The 14349-nt window shown below is 35.8% G+C and overlaps 1 protein-coding gene across 4 annotated transcripts in view; it reads left to right on the top strand.

Annotated features, from left to right (window-relative positions):
- The window catches only part of b3gat1a (beta-1,3-glucuronyltransferase 1 (glucuronosyltransferase P) a), a 118596-nt gene that overhangs the window by 16941 nt on the left and 87306 nt on the right, over positions 1 to 14349 (top strand). Inside the window, exon 2 of one of the 4 annotated variants that reach the window (XM_058388516.1) lies at positions 7951 to 8038. The exons of the other annotated variants lie outside the window; for them this stretch is intronic. The gene's annotated coding sequence lies outside the window, so the exon portion shown is untranslated. The remainder of the gene's footprint in view (positions 1 to 7950; positions 8039 to 14349) is intronic. 4 annotated transcript variants of the gene reach the window in all.

Below are 14349 nucleotides of genomic sequence, written 5' to 3'. Positions count from 1 at the left end.
TACAGTAGTTCAGGAATGGTGTAGCTTAGTATACAGTAGTTCTGGAATGTTGTAGCTTAGTATACAGTAGTTCTGGAATGATGTAGCTTAGTATACAGTAGTTCTGGAATGCTGTAGCTTAGTATACAGTAGTTCTGGAATGCTGTAGCTTAGTATACAGTAGTTCTGGAATGATGTAGCTTAGTATACAGTAGTTCTGGAATGCTGTAGCTTAGTATACAGTAGTTCTGGAATGTTGTAGCTTAGTATACAGCAGTTCTGGAATGCTGTAGCTTAGTATACAGTAGTTCTGGAATGATGTAGCTTAGTATACAGTAGTTCTGGAATGCTGTAGCTTAGTATACAGTAGTTCAGGAATGGTGTAGCTTAGTATACAGTAGTTCTGGAATGCTGTAGCTTAGTATACAGTAGTTCTGGAATGATGTAGCTTAGTATACAGTAGTTCTGGAATGCTGTAGCTTAGTATACAGTAGTTCTGGAATGATGTAGCTTAGTATACAGTAGTTCTGGAATGCTGTAGCTCAGTATACAGTAGTTCAGGAATTGTGTAGCTTAGTATACAGTAGTTCAGGAATTGTGTAGCTTAGTATACAGTAGTTCTGGAATGCTGTAGCTTAGTATACAGTAGTTCTGGAATGCTGTAGCTTAGTATGCAGTAGTTCTGGAATGCTGTAGCTTAGTATACAGTAGTTCAGGAATGGTGTAGCTTAGTATACAGTAGTTCTGGAATGCTGTAGCTCAGTATACAGTAGTTCTGGAATGATGTAGCTTAGTATACAGTAGTTCTGGAATGCTGTAGCTTAGTATACAGTAGTTCTGGAATGATGTAGCTTAGTATACAGTAGTTCTGGAATGCTGTAGCTCAGTATACAGTAGTTCAGGAATTGTGTAGCTTAGTATACAGTAGTTCAGGAATTGTGTAGCTTAGTATACAGTAGTTCAGGAATGGTGTAGCTTAGTATACAGTAGTTCTGGAATGCTGTAGCTTAGTATACAGTAGTTCTGGAATGCTGTAGCTTAGTATACAGTAGTTCAGGAATGGTGTAGCTTAGTATACAGTAGTTCTGGAATGCTGTAGCTCAGTATACAGTAGTTCTGGAATGCTGTAGCTCAGTATACAGTAGTTCTGGAATGCTGTAGCTCAGTATACAGTAGTTCTGGAATGCTGTAGCTTAGTATACAGTAGTTCTGGAATGATGTAGCTTAGTATACAGTAGTTCTGGAATGCTGTAGCTTAGTATACAGTAGTTCTGGAATGATGTAGCTTAGTATACAGTAGTTCTGGAATGCTGTAGCTTAGTATACAGTAGTTCTGGAATGATGTAGCTTAGTATACAGTAGTTCTGGAATGCTGTAGCTTAGTATACAGTAGTTCTGGAATGATGTAGCTTAGTATACAGTAGTTCTGGAATGCTGTAGCTTAGTATACAGTAGTTCTGGAATGATGTAGCTTAGTATACAGTAGTTCTGGAATGCTGTAGCTTAGTATACAGTAGTTCTGGAATGCTGTAGCTTAGTATACAGTAGTTCTGGAATGTTGTAGCTTAGTATACAGTAGTTCTGGAATGATGTAGCTTAGTATACAGTAGTTCTGGAATGATGTAGCTTAGTATACAGTAGTTCTGGAATGCTGTAGCTTAGTATACAGTAGTTCAGGAATGGTGTAGCTTAGTATACAGTAGTTCTGGAATGCTGTAGCTTAGTATACAGTAGTTCTGGAATGATGTAGCTTAGTATACAGTAGTTCTGGAATGCTGTAGCTTAGTATACAGTAGTTGTGGAATGATGTAGCTTAGTATACAGTAGTTCTGGAATGCTGTAGCTCAGTATACAGTAGTTCAGGAATTGTGTAGCTTAGTATACAGTAGTTCAGGAATTGTGTAGCTTAGTATACAGTAGTTCTGGAATGCTGTAGCTTAGTATACAGTAGTTCTGGAATGCTGTAGCTTAGTATACAGTAGTTCTGGAATGCTGTAGCTTAGTATACAGTAGTTCTGGAATGCTGTAGCTTAGTATACAGTAGTTCAGGAATGGTGTAGCTTAGTATACAGTAGTTCTGGAATGCTGTAGCTTAGTATACAGTAGTTCTGGAATGATGTAGCTTAGTATACAGTAGTTCTGGAATGCTGTAGCTTAGTATACAGTAGTTCTGGAATGCTGTAGCTTAGTATACAGTAGTTCTGGAATGCTGTAGCTTAGTATACAGTAGTTCTGGAATGCTGTAGCTTAGTATACAGTAGTTCAGGAATGGTGTAGCTTAGTATACAATAGTTCTGGAATGCTGTAGCTTAGTATACAGTAGTTCTGGAATGATGTAGCTTAGTATACAGTAGTTCTGGAATGCTGTAGCTTAGTATACAGTAGTTCTGGAATGATGTAGCTTAGTATACAGTAGTTCTGGAATGCTGTAGCTTAGTATACAGTAGTTCTGGAATGATGTAGCTTAGTATACAGTAGTTCTGGAATGCTGTAGCTCAGTATACAGTAGTTCAGGAATTGTGTAGCTTAGTATACAGTAGTTCAGGAATTGTGTAGCTTAGTATACAGTAGTTCTGGAATGCTGTAGCTTAGTATACAGTAGTTCTGGAATGCTGTAGCTTAGTATACAGTAGTTCTGGAATGCTGTAGCTTAGTATACAGTAGTTCAGGAATGGTGTAGCTTAGTATACAGTAGTTCTGGAATGCTGTAGCTTAGTATACAGTAGTTCTGGAATGATGTAGCTTAGTATACAGTAGTTCTGGAATGCTGTAGCTTAGTATACAGTAGTTCTGGAATGCTGTAGCTTAGTATACAGTAGTTCTGGAATGCTGTAGCTTAGTATACAGTAGTTCTGGAATGCTGTAGCTTAGTATACAGTAGTTCTGGAATGCTGTAGCTTAGTATACAGTAGTTCTGGAATGCTGTAGCTTAGTATACAGTAGTTCTGGAATGCTGTAGCTTAGTATACAGTAGTTCTGGAATGCTGTAGCTTAGTATACAGTAGTTCTGGAATGCTGTAGCTTAGTATACAGTAGTTCTGGAATGCTGTAGCTTAGTATACAGTAGTTCTGGAATGTTGTAGCTTAGTATACAGTAGTTCTGGAATGCTGTAGCTTAGTATACAGTAGTTCTGGAATGCTGTAGCTCAGTATACAGTAGTTCTGGAATGCTGTAGCTCAGTATACAGTAGTTCTGGAATGCTGTAGCTTAGTATACAGTAGTTCTGGAATGCTGTAGCTTAGTATACAGTAGTTCGGGAATGCTGTAGCTTAGTATACAGTAGTTCTGGAATGCTGTAGCTTAGTATACAGTAGTTCAGGAATGGTGTAGCTTAGTATACAGTAGTTCTGGAATGCTGTAGCTTAGTATACAGTAGTTCTGGAATGCTGTAGCTTAGTATACAGTAGTTCAGGAATGGTGTAGCTTAGTATACAGTAGTTCTGGAATGCTGTAGCTTAGTATACAGTAGTTCTGGAATGGTGTAGCTTAGTATACAGTAGTTCTGGAATGCTCTAGCTTAGTATACAGTAGTTCTGGAATGGTGTAGCTTAGTATACAGTAGTTCTGGAATGCTGTAGCTTAGTATACAGTAGTTCAGGAATGGTGTAGCTTAGTATACAGTAGTTCAGGAATGCTGTAGCTTAGTATATAGTAGTTCTGGTATGTTGTAGCTTAGTATATAGTAGTTCTGGTATGTTGTAGCTTAGTATATAGTAGTTCTGGTATGTTGTAGCTTAGTATATAGTAGTTCTGGTATGTTGTAGCTTAGTGTACAGCAGTTCTGGTATGTTGTAGCTTAGTATACAGCAGTTCTGGTATGTTGTAGCTTAGTATACAGCAGTTCTGGTATGTTGTAGCTTAGTATACAGCTGTTCTGGTATGTTGTAGCTTAGTATATAGTAGTTCTGGTATGTTGTAGCTTAGTATATAGTAGTTCTGGAATGCTGTAGCTTAGTATACAGCAGTTCTGGTATGTTGTAGCTTAGTATATAGTAGTTCTGGTATGTTGTAGCTTAGTATACAGCAGTTCTGGTATGTTGTAGCTTAGTATACAGCAGTTCTGGTATGTTGTAGCTTAGTATACAGTAGTTCAGGAATGCTGTAGCTTAGTATACAGTAGTTCAGGAATGGTGTAGCTTAGTATACAGCAGTTCTGGTATGTTGTAGCTTAGTATACAGCAGTTCTGGTATGTTGTAGCTTAGTATACAGTAGTTCAGGAATGCTGTAGCTTAGTATACAGTAGTTCAGGAATAGTGTAGCTTAGTATACAGTAGTTCTGGAATGCTGTAGCTTAGTATACAGTAGTTCGGGAATGCTGTAGCTTAGTATACAGTAGTTCTGGAATGCTGTAGCTTAGTATACAGTAGTTCAGGAATGGTGTAGCTTAGTATACAGTAGTTCTGGAATGCTGTAGCTTAGTATACAGTAGTTCTGGAATGCTGTAGCTTAGTATACAGTAGTTCAGGAATGGTGTAGCTTAGTATACAGTAGTTCTGGAATGCTGTAGCTTAGTATACAGTAGTTCTGGAATGGTGTAGCTTAGTATACAGTAGTTCTGGAATGCTCTAGCTTAGTATACAGTAGTTCTGGAATGGTGTAGCTTAGTATACAGTAGTTCTGGAATGCTGTAGCTTAGTATACAGTAGTTCAGGAATGGTGTAGCTTAGTATACAGTAGTTCTGGAATGCTGTAGCTTAGTATACAGTAGTTCTGGAATGCTGTAGCTTAGTATACAGTAGTTCAGGAATGGTGTAGCTTAGTACACAGCTGTTCTGGAATGCTGTAGCTTAGTATACAGTAGTTCTGGAATGTTGTAGCTTAGTATACAGTAGTTCTGGAATGCTGTAGCTTAGTATACAGTAGTTCTGGAATGCTGTAGCTTAGTATACAGCAGTTCTGGAATGTTGTAGCTTAGTATACAGTAGATCTGGAATGCTGTAGCTTAGTATACAGTAGTTCTGGAATGATGTAGCTTAGTATACAGCAGTTCTGGAATGCTGTAGCTTAGTATACAGTAGTTCTGGAATGCTGTAGCTTAGTATACAGTAGTTCTGGAATGCTGTAGCTTAGTATACAGTAGTTCTGGAATGCTGTAGCTTAGTATACAGTAGTTCTGGAATGCTGTAGCTTAGTATACAGTAGTTCTGGAATGTTGTAGCTTAGTATACAGCAGTTCTGGAATGTTGTAGCTTAGTATACAGTAGTTCTGGAATGCTGTAGCTTAGTATACAGTAGTTCTGGAATGCTGTAGCTTAGTATACAATAGTTCTGGAATGCTGTAGCTTAGTATACAGTAGTTCTGGAATGCTGCAGCTTAGTATACATTAGTACTGGTATGTTTTAGCTTAGTATACAGTAGTTCTGGAATGCTGTAGCTTAGTATACAGTAGTTCAGGAATGCTGTAGCTTAGTATACAGTAGTTCAGGAATGGTGTAGCTTAGTATACAGCAGTTCTGGTATGTTGTAGCTTAGTATATAGTAGTTCTGGTATGTTGTAGCTTAGTATATAGTAGTTCTGGTATGTTGTAGCTTAGTGTACAGCAGTTCTGGTATGTTGTAGCTTAGTATATAGTAGTTCTGGTATGTTGTAGCTTAGTGTACAGCAGTTCTGGTATGTTGTAGCTTAGTGTACAGCAGTTCTGGTATGTTGTAGCTTAGTATATAGTAGTTCTGGTATGTTGTAGCTTAGTATATAGTAGTTCTGGTATGTTGTAGCTTAGTATATAGTAGTTCTGGTATGTTGTAGCTTAGTGTACAGCAGTTCTGGTATGTTGTAGCTTAGTATACAGCAGTTCTGGTATGTTGTAGCTTAGTATACAGCAGTTCTGGTATGTTGTAGCTTAGTATACAGCTGTTCTGGAATGCTGTAGCTTAGTATATAGTAGTTCTGGAATGCTGTAGCTTAGTATACAGCAGTTCTGGAATGCTCTAGCTTAGTATACAGCAGTTCTGGTATGTTGTAGCTTAGTATATAGTAGTTCTGGTATGTTGTAGCTTAGTATACAGCAGTTCTGGTATGTTGTAGCTTAGTGTACAGCAGTTCTGGTATGTTGTAGCTTAGTATACAGTAGTTCTGGAATGCTGTAGCTTAGTATACAGTAGTTCTGGAATGCTGTAGCTTAGTATACAGTAGTTCTGGTATGTTGTAGCTTAGTATATAGTAGTTCTGGTATGTTGTAGCTTAGTATACAGCAGTTCTGGTATGTTGTAGCTTAGTGTACAGCAGTTCTGGTATGTTGTAGCTTAGTATACAGTAGTTCTGGAATGCTGTAGCTTAGTATACAGTAGTTCTGGTATGTTGTAGCTTAGTATACAGCAGTTCTGGTATGTTGTAGCTTAGTATATAGTAGTTCTGGTATGTTGTAGCTTAGTATACAGCAGTTCTGGTATGTTGTAGCTTAGTGTACAGCAGTTCTGGTATGTTGTAGCTTAGTATATAGTAGTTCTGGTATGTTGTAGCTTAGTATATAGTAGTTCTGGTATGTTGTAGCTTAGTGTACAGCAGTTCTGGTATGTTGTAGCTTAGTATACAGCAGTTCTGGTATGTTGTAGCTTAGTATACAGCAGTTCTGGTATGTTGTAGCTTAGTATACAGCTGTTCTGGAATGCTGTAGCTTAGTATATAGTAGTTCTGGAATGCTGTAGCTTAGTATACAGCAGTTCTGGAATGCTCTAGCTTAGTATACAGCAGTTCTGGTATGTTGTAGCTTAGTATATAGTAGTTCTGGTATGTTGTAGCTTAGTATACAGCAGTTCTGGTATGTTGTAGCTTAGTGTACAGCAGTTCTGGTATGTTGTAGCTTAGTATACAGTAGTTCTGGAATGCTGTAGCTTAGTATACAGTAGTTCTGGAATGCTGTAGCTTAGTATACAGTAGTTCTGGAATGCTGTAGCTTAGTATACAGTAATTCTGGTATGTTGTAGCTTAGTATACAGCAGTTCTGGAATGTTGTCGCTTAGTATACAGTAGTTCTGGAATGTTGTCGCTTAGTATACAATAGTTCTGGTAAAATGAGACTTAGTATTCAGTATTTCTGGTATATTGTCACATAGTATACAGTAGTTTTGGTATGTTGTAATGTAGCATACAGTAATTCTGGCATGTTGAAGCTGAGTATACAGTAGTTCTGGTATATTGTCACATAGTTTACAGTAGTTCTGCTATGTTTTAGCTTAGTATACAATATTTCTGGTATGTTCTAATGTGGCATATAGTAGTTCTGTTATGTTGTCACAGAGTATACAGTAATTATGCCAAATTGTAGCTTAGTATACAATAGTTTTGTAACGCAGTTTACAGTAGTTCTGATATGTTGTAGCACAGTATACAGTAGTTCTGCTATGCCGATACCACTTAATCAGGAGGTAGAGACATAGCTTGCCAAGATTTTATTGATACTTGTAAATACTCTGACCCTTATCTTTTATAATGTTATTTATGGGAACTTGATGCCACTGGCACGACAGAATGCATTTTGCCTGTCCTTAATCCAAGCATGTTTCTTTTTAATAACATGTAAAACAGCTACAACGGAGCAATATAGACAAAACTCTTTATTTTATCTTAAATTAGAGCTAGTTTGGTTTTGGTTGTGATAGTTTGGTTTGATAGTTTTCATGATGCCCCATCATAACTCAGCTGAGAGAGTGTTTTACTTATAGCAATATGAAAATCGATCTCATTCAAATGTAGCTATAAACTGATTTGAATAATGTTATGCTATAAAAAGGAAGAAATCCCTCTTACAAGTGGTCAAAATGAGGAGGTTGATCATTTTCCCACAACATACTGTTTTGTGTCTTTTGCTAATTGTTTATATAGGTTGTAATCAGACGTCTAGGGCTTATGCAGGTATTATGGAGCTCTATGAACACTGCCCTTAAATAAAATGTTACATCATTTTCCAGTAAGTTCTCTTTCCTTAAAAACACTCTTGGTTATATGTTGTGTGTGTGTCAATTCTTCAGCCCTCAAAAGCCTTGTGAAGACATATACAGAGAGGGAAAGAGAGAGAGAGCGAGAGAGAGAGAGAGACTGTCAAGAAGACCAATTAAGGTTCATGCTGTTCACTGCACTCATTCACTGCATGGCTGGTTTAAGGAAGAGCAAAAAAAAAGAAAACCAAAAAACATATGACTATAGATTCAACACCAAGTGTTGAATGTTAAAAAAGTTCTGCTAAAATGTTAAAACATTGATACCAAGTCTAAATCTCAGTACTGTATTGAACCGGAAATGACATCATCCTATTTATATCCACTTGGTTTGACCAGGATGCCTGATGAATCATTTCAGGTCATGGATTTATTTCATATATCCTTTGAAAACATCCTTTTGTGTGTTAGGAATGAAGTGTACATTGTTTGGTGTACTTTTTTAAAAGACCCCATGCTTATTACTAGATAAATAGAGAACAAAGACGAGACAAGCTTTGGCTTCCCACAATGAGAGATGGGCAAAAAATCAATACAGGTCTATACAAGACGCCGTGTAGCTGATGAAAAACCCACACAGGATGATAATGGCTATGGATTTTTAATCGGCTGTCGTGTTTTATTCCTGCCTTTTAAATGCAATATACTAAGTCATGATTAATGTCCGTACAAGCGGCTATGTGCGTTTATTGCTTATTATCACTAGCAATATTGGGGTGTTCATCCTGTCAGAGAGGATGATACGCTTCAAGAATCTGGGTTTAGTGGTAAATAAGATTGTCCCGGCTTTGTTACATTTATCGTTAAGCTTTTTTTGGGGGAATTTTTTGGTAAACACCCTGTTGTTCTCATCATCATTTCAAATTCTGACAAAAATGAATCCTGCTGTTTCTCATCTCAAATCAGAATGATCTCTGATCTATTCAATAAAGTGGCTTCCAAAGTGTGTTTAATTTTGGACTGATAAGAAATATTGATCGAATTTTTTGTATTTGTGTCATAAAAACAAGCTTAATCACTTGACTGTGAAATATTGAATGAATCATTTTTATGTTGACTCCCAGTTGATTCTTTGTATAATTGATTCATTCTACGACTAGAAATATTCAGTACTTAAGAGAGAAAAGGGAAAAACTTGAGACATCACATACATGCACACACACACACACACACACATTCCGTCTCTCTGTAGAGATCGGGGCTCCTCTGAGGCTGATTTGGAGGCACTCCAAATCCCAACTGGTCCACGCGAGGTCGGGGCCAGAGCTTGGCACGGCTCGCCTGACTGGCACAGTTCATTTGGTCCTCCTGTTTCCATGGCAACAGGCTGCATGTGTGTTTTGAATCTTTGCTGGGTGGAGCGAGAGCAGGAGTGTGTGTGTGTGTGTGTGTGTTTTGTGCACTTCACAGTGCACCTTTAAGTGCAATTTAGGGGGATTCTTTCAGATTCGAAGGACGGTGTAATTTGCATATGGGAGCAATGTAGGGGTGTTTCTTTGTGCTTCTATAAAAGAAAGCAAAGGAATGAAAGTGAGAGAAACAGAGAGAGAGAGAGATAGATAGATAGATAGATAGAGAGACAGAGAAAGAGAGAGAGAGAGAGACAGAGCAGGTGGAAACAGTACATAAGGTTTACTTCATCATCCCATGAACAGATGCTGCACCGTCTGAGCGGGACGTTATGTCTCCTGAGCATTGTGCAGTCTTGCTCTTAATCTTTTTCGCAGGTAGCGTGTCCCGTATACCAGCCGCATTGAGAATTCCTTGTTCCGAGTTGCTTCCACCCCCCCACCCCCCAATTTCCATCCCTTTCTTTATCAGCATCTCTCTATTGACTAAGAAAAATAAGTGCAAATTGCTCATTGAGTCTCCAGCTGTGTGAGCTCTAGTGAGAATTGAGCTGACAGAACCAGATGCTGGTAGCGTAGCACTTCTCTCTCTTGTCCTTCCTTGAGACCACAGGGCTGCAGCAACACATTTAATCAAACTGCAAACCTGGATGGCAGACAGGACATTTTTTTTTTTTTTTTTCGTCCTCATCCTCTTCCTTGTATTATTGTGGTCATTTTGATTAGACACCATCTTGTGCATGTTGCTTTTTTTGAGTCGTTCATGAAAGACATCAGTGTTGATATTTCTATATTCGATCCAATAAATAAATGATGCCACATCAATTTGAATTCTCAGATATGATCGGATTTTTTTCCGGTCTAATTCACAGAGATCACAGATGCATCACATAATAATAAATCTTAAATCATTATTAAATTGTTATTTAAAAATGAAAAATATCGAATCTTTTATTCCCATTAAGCAGGAGACCCGATTCTAGCTGTTTAATCAGCTGGTCTTAGCTTTCATTAGACTCAACTGTGACTTCTGTTTGGCTGGAATGAAGAAACCCACACAGATCCTTCGTGAATAAGATCAGACACCCCTGGTCTAATCATTTACACATAATATGTAAGCGTTTATGGAAGGAGTCTCAAGTGTCAGTGTTTGTAACAATTTTCCACCACAGAAGAGAGATCTGATTTTTTTTTATCCCATTATGTTTAATGGAGAGAAATAACATCGATATTCATGAGGTGTAGATGATTTATAGCTGTTATAATGTCAGTTATAACAGAAACTCATTTGATGTACCTATATATGGGAAAATTTTGGATAAAAATCAAGCATAAAAATCTCAGCTCATGCTTTTATTATGTAATATATGTGTACATTTTAAATAATACACTCGTGGTTCTACCAGTAACTTTGCGTCAGGTATCACATTGTCCCATTTTTTTTATTTTTTTCCAATAACAGCCCATTCCCATCCTGTTTCATTCCTTACTTAGAGCTAGATAAAGGCATGACATGGCACAACAGGAAAGTAATATAAGAATATATGGAAATAAAGCACAACTCGAGGTATTTCTATTTCGATGTCTAATTTCCGAAAGACTTGAACCTTCTGTTAATCTTGTAAAAAGTCTCGGAGGAAATATGGTTCGCTGCTGAAAACCAGAAGCATCAATCAGACAATGCAATCTCGCAGGTTCTGCCTGGAGAGCAATGCCGTTTGTTACTTGTTTTATTGCAGCGCCTCTTATTGTCCTTCTCTGATGATAATTCATGTCTAACATTAGATCGTTTCTTACACCTCGTTCTGATTTCACAGTCCAACCATTGTAGGTGGAAATGTCCAAGGGGCCATACGACATGACGATTATGCCCCAATTTAGCCAAATTTTAGCAAAAAAAAAAAAGATATCTTAATAAGTGAAAATATCCTGAAATGTAATAATAATAATAATAATAATAATAATTGCACATTACTGTATATTATTATTATTATTATTATTATTATTATTATTATTATTATTATTATTATTATTATTATTGTAGTTATTATTATTATTGTGGTTATTATTATTATTATTATTATTATTATTATTATTATTATTGTGGTTATTGTGGTTATTATTATTATTATTGTTATTATTATCATTATTATCAGCTTGGTTTTAAAGCCTTTTACTCTTTTCAAGCTTTGTTCTTACTTTTTCTAAAAAAAAAATAAATTAAAAAGAACAACAAAAAACCTTAATATATATAATATAATATAAGAATATTTTCTTATATTATATTATAAATATATAAAGGTTTTTTGTTGTTCTTTTTAATTTTTTTTTTAGAAAAATTAAAACATAACAAGATTATTCCATCTGCCAACAATAAACAAAACAAACAAATAAATTAATGAATAAATAAATAAATAACTACGTTTTTTCTTCTTCATTGACTTCTAGCTGAAATGTCAGCGGTTAAAAGGAGGCTTCAGCTCCATTAACGCACTTTATCTAGATCTTAAAACCATGAAGGTTACATGACAGGCACGCTTGGTGCCTTTGGGGGCCCGTGACACACTTATTGAAGCCAGCAGAGAGAGGATTGCCCTGCCACTGAGTTTCATTACCATAATACCCGCTCACCTCACCACCCTCCATCTCTCCAGAGCCCTGTTATCCATGCGGTGTTATCCACACTCAGAGTGTAAGCAGAATCAGGCTTTAGCCCACACAAGCTGCAGATATACAGCACTGGAATCCTGCTGAATGCGTTATCCTGGGTTTAGTGCCATCAGCTACAACATTCCAACAAACTAAAATGTTTTCCTGCAATAAATACATCACTGCTATATTAAACAAAATAAATAAATAAACAAACAACACACTTAGTGCAGCTGAAGAAATTACTATCCACTCCTATGACTGTACAAGCATTTGCTCCATTTCTTGCTTAACTTATGAACAGCCTTACCGATATGAACGTAAACTAATCCTTCTTTTATAACACAAACTTTTACGCTTCTCCAGTTTCCAAGTTTGGTGCAAAGGTGAGCATTGCGTTATCCGAAAAATGAGGCAGCCGAGCCTACAGGGGCACTTAAATGGCTGTTAAAGCTCTTTAAATGAGCAAAGAGAATGAAATCCAGCAAGCGCGACAGGCTAAAGACAAATCTGATAAGAGTCTAGGTCTCTTTAGAGCGCTGGGAAGATTAGAGCTTAGCAGATAAAGCAATATGTGGGAAAAAAGGGGGATCTTTCTCTTCATAGCACTAATGGATAGAACTGAAATTCAACAAATGGAGAGCAGTCTTAATGCACATCTGCACACAGATCATTTTATACACACCGAAACCAGTATGTGCTTCTTTTCACACATGAAGCCCAGATTCTCTTTTTTTTCCCCCTATTTTGTTAAACTGCTTTTCAAGGTACCTCTTTAATCGAAGCTTTCTTTTTTTTTTTTTCCCCTCAGCCCTTAATTATCCATTCTCAAAAGACATCTATTCCTAAATGTTCCTCCTTCGACTTGACAATTGGTAAATTAACCTAAATTACAGCATTCATCATCTAGAAGAGGTGAGTTTATCTCTTTAAAATGGAGATGTAATGTTTAAATCCTGAATAAAACGATGGAAGGAGAGGAACATTTGCATGTTAGTGGATTTTTGGTTCACGAAAAAAGTCGCTTTGACTTGCCAGTGACTATGAACTTTTTTCCATTATTTTTTTCCTTAAATATTTTTTCTCAATTAAAGCCTACCGCCCAATCTTTTTAAAAGCAATTCAAAAAGGAGAAAATGAAAATGATTTTAAATAGAAAGTATATATATATATATCCTCTTTTTTGGTATTTATACTTTCAATTTCATTATTTCAAAATTATTTTATTTAATATTATTTTACTGTATACCAATTTTTAAATATTTAATTGTACTTTGAGCTACTATGTATGAGACCTTCTGTATAAACATCAACAACAACAACAACAACAACAACAATAATAATAATAATAATAGAATAAGAATTATTATTATTATTATTATTATTATTATTATTATTATTATTATTATTATTGTTGTTGTTGTTGTTTTTATTATTTTTGCAATTCATATTAATCACATTATAATAACAGCAACAACACTAGTAATAATAATAATAATAATAATAATAATAATAGAATAAGAATTACATGTATAAGCAATATGTAATGAAATGAATTAATGTAATACAAGACCAACAACAAAAACAACTATGTATTATTATTATTATTATTATTATTATAGAACAATAGAATATGAATTATTGTAATTAATTAATGTAATACAAGACAAACAACAATAACAACTATGTATTATTATTATTGTTGTTGTTGTTGTTTTTATTATTATTGCAATTCATATTAATCACATTATAATAACAGCAACAACAACAAAATAATAATAATAATAATAATAATAATAATAATAATACATAGTTGTTTTTGTTGTTGGTCTTGTATTACATTAAATAAATGATGTTTTTAACAAACACAAACGGAAAAGTGTTTAGTTATAACATAATTCCTAAAAAAACAAAACAAAAAAGATTATTCGTTTGTTTGTTCACTTGTTTTTATAATTCATGCCATATGCTGTGGTCCGATTTGGCTAAAACAGCAATGTTCCCTTCAATCTGTTGCAACTAGTTTATGGCCACCAGATTGAGCAGAATTACACAGACGATTGGCTTGAGAGAACAAACAAACACGCAAACAAACAAAACAAACAAAAACTGTGCGTGTTTTTGTCATTAGTTGCGTATATATTGTATACATTGCATATAGTTAGTGTTATATATTGCATATAGTTAGTTAATTGTATATATATTGTAGTTTTTGATCCAGGTTTCTGATTAATCCAAGAACTCAGACACTGAACTGTAAACATTCCCTTTCTCTCAGCACAGCCCAACTAGGTTTATATGTTCAGCATGCAGTCCATTTAACATCTCAACTCACTTTCATGACTCTTTCAGTCTCTATTGCTCTCTCTTATAAACTGCACAGGTCATTTCACAGTGGACTACATTAAGGCTCAGTGCTGTTGGAGTCAGATGC

Source organism: Hemibagrus wyckioides, linkage group LG04 (assembly GCF_019097595.1).
Source record: "Hemibagrus wyckioides isolate EC202008001 linkage group LG04, SWU_Hwy_1.0, whole genome shotgun sequence".
Classification (NCBI taxonomy): Eukaryota; Metazoa; Chordata; class Actinopteri; order Siluriformes; family Bagridae; genus Hemibagrus; species Hemibagrus wyckioides.
This window is presented reverse-complemented; position numbering and strand designations above follow the sequence as displayed.